General features: G+C 41.3%; 1 non-coding gene across 1 annotated transcript; it reads left to right on the forward strand.

Moving 5' to 3' along the window:
* The first annotated feature begins 1,080 nt into the window (after nucleotides 1-1,080).
* LOC113001522 (small nucleolar RNA R71) lies at nucleotides 1,081-1,187 on the forward strand. Its single transcript, XR_003266917.1, has one exon. It is a non-coding gene; the product is annotated as a small nucleolar RNA R71 (small nucleolar RNA).
* The last annotated feature ends 2,021 nt before the right edge of the window (nucleotides 1,188-3,208 follow it).

The following is a 3,208-nucleotide window of genomic DNA, read 5'->3' on the forward strand; positions in this document are numbered from 1 at the left end:
TCTTCCATTTTTTTGTTGGAAACTGCTCTTGGAGGGAATGGAAGAGGAGGGATGTGCTGCTTCTGCAAATCAGAATTACCAGTGGAAGATTCACCTGCACAGAAATTGTTAGGTAAATTTTTGTCATTACCTTTTTCTGGGGTAGAGTGTAGTTGGGCAGGGTCATTTGCAGATGAGGAAGGTGCTATAGGTTGAGGTCCTAGACATTGCTTTCCTGACCTCAATGAAATGGCACTGACATTTTTGGGATTTTGGACAGCTTGAGAAGGCAGCTTGTCAGAATTTTGGGACTGTTGATTCAATTGTGTAGCTAATTGTCCCATCTGATTGGTTAAGCTCTGAATGGAGGCTCTGGTCTCTTGCTGAAATTGCATGTTCTGCATCGTCATTTGCCTCACGAGTTCTTCGAGGGAAGGTTGTGGAGGAGCCTCAACTGTTGGCTGTTTCTGGGGCTGTTGTTGTTGTTGGATTGGTGGAGGAATGTATGGTCTGCTTGGGCCAGCAGCATTTTGGAAGGAAGGAGCAGGCTGTTGTTGTTGTTGTTGAGGGCTAGACCATCTGAGATTAGGGTGATTCCTCCATCCAGGGTTGTATCTGTTGCTGGAGAGGTCATAATTGTTCTGTTGTGGTTGATTTTGCTGCTGAGGTTGAGGAGGTCTATTGTAAATGTTTGCAGCATAAGCTTCAGGTTGCTCAATTGCTCCAGGTTGCTGCATGGAAGGGCAAAGTTCTGTATGGTGGTCAGCAGAGGAGCACAAACCACAAACCCTTGTGACAGGTACAGATTTCTGATTCAAGGCCAGCTGGGTTACCAAGTTAACCAATGCATCCAGTTTGCCTTCAAGCTTCTTAGTTTCAGATGATGCAGATGGGTTTATAGCTACCTCATGCACTCCTCTAATGACTATGGCATCATTTCTGGCGCTAAACTGTTGGGAGTTGGAAGCCATCTTCTCAATTAAATTTCTGGCTTCAGCAGGAGTCATGTCTCCAAGGGCTCCACCACTGGCAGCATATATCATACTTCTCTCCATATTACTGAGTCCTTCATAAAAATATTGGAGAAGAAGCTGCTCCGAAATCTGATGGTGGGGGCAACTGGCACATAGTTTTTTAAATCTCTCCCAGTACTCATACAGGCTCTCTCCACTGAGTTGTCTAATACCTGAGATATCTTTCCTGATGGCTGTGGTCCTGGAAGCAGGGAAAAGTTTTTCTAAGAATACTCTCTTAAGGTCATCCCAGCTTGTGATGGACCTTGGAGCAAGGTAATACAGCCAGTCCTTTGCCACTCCCTCTAATGAATGAGGAAAAGCCTTCAGAAATATGTGATCCTCTTGGACATCTGGGGGTTTCATGGTGGAGCAGACAATGTGAAATTCTTTCAAATGTTTGTGCGGGTCTTCACCTGTAAGGCCATGAAACTTTGGAAGCAAATGAATCAGTCCAGTTTTAAGAACATATGGGACATCCTCATCAGGGTATTGGATGCACAAGCTTTCGTAGGTGAAATCAGGTGCAGCCATTTCCCTTAGAGTCCTCTCACGGGGTGGAGGTTGTGCCATGTTCTCAGAATGTGCAGAATCAGAATGCTCAAAATTATAATGCTCCAAATCAGGAAGTTCAAAATCACCAATAATAGAATGCACAGATTCACCAGTAATGGAATGCTCAGAATGATCAAAAGGTATAAAATGATGCCTAACTAATCTGTGAAATGTCCTATGTATCTCAGGATCAAAGGGTTGTAAGTCAGATGGATTGCCTCTAGTCATACACTACATTCAGCATGCACACAACTAGTTGCCTTGTCATGTAAATAAAGGTGTAGGTTTGAACTATAGCTACCCTCAAATGATATCCAAATGACTTGAAATTTTGTGAGCAACCTTATAAAATGATGAGAAGATAGCACAAAAAATTTCAGACAAAAATTCAAAGTCTAACTATGAAAGCTAAAATTGGTAGGTTAAGAAAAATAAGTGAATAAAACTTGAAAAATAAAAAACTTTTGACAGAATCGCTTTTTTTGGACGATGGAGACCTCAGCCAGCCTATGGCTGGCTATGGTGGTGTAGGAAATTTTTTTCTACCCCAAATGCATATATAATAATTGCGATTCTGATAATCGGAGCAAAAGTTATGGCCGTTTGAAGTTTTGACAAACACAAAATTTGCTAGTTTTTTTGGAACTTTTAAATCTGACCAAACTAAAGGGTCTAGCTATTTTCCCCACAAAATATGGATTAAAAGAAGTTACCACAAAAAAATTCAGCCAAAAATAACAACCCTAGCTACTAAAACAAAAAATCTAAATAATTCAGCATGGGTGGTCGCTAAAATCCGTCTCTAATTGATTTCTACTACTACTCTGTTTTGCCGCAAGCAAAAGTGGTCGCTAAGTCCGTCGCAAAACACTATTCACAGCAAAACACCCGAGACTAAAACAGGGGAAACGCTTAATGGGAAAACTGAAACAGAACACACATTAAACAAAATACCAGGACACTAAACAACACTAACACATATACGAACACAATACTAATAATTAAACATAAAACACGAAAGGATTAAACACACAACACTAGCTAGCTATTATGAACCTTTGGACACTGCTCCCCGGCAACGGCGCCAAATTTGATCGAGGCCGTACCCGAATCAAATAAACATGAAAATGCAGTAACTAGGAAGTGATCTTAGGTCGTTTCCCAACGAGCAATGACAAACCAAATGTTCATAGTATACTTGCGCAGTAACCGTAACGATTGGGGGGGGGGGGTTTGTTTGTTTCGTGATTAAAGAGCAGAACAAGTAAACTGGAATTTGAAACTACTAATATTAAAAACGGGTTGTTTCCTCTGATTCAGAAGCCATTCTCTTATCCTGGGTTATGGAGAATTCGTCCCTAACAGTCAACCACTTAATCCAACCCTATTTCAATTTACTAAGCGAAAATCAACTTAGGGTTATCAATACGTGATTAGGCACCACATACACCAGTTACCCCTTCGTCCATTAAGCATGAACACAAGTTCGGCTCAGAGGCAATTAATCGAACACGAAGCGTGCACTGATTAATATTCACGAATTTGGGATAACTGGTGAAGGGAAAACTGTCAGGAAACCACATTACAAGCGAAACCTCAAAGAGAGTTGGGCTTCCTCCTCAAAAGGAAACAACACCAGAAAATCTAGCCTTCCATGGATT

Source organism: Glycine max, chromosome 4 (genome assembly GCF_000004515.6).
Source record: "Glycine max cultivar Williams 82 chromosome 4, Glycine_max_v4.0, whole genome shotgun sequence".
NCBI lineage: Eukaryota > Viridiplantae > Streptophyta > Magnoliopsida > Fabales > Fabaceae > Glycine > Glycine max.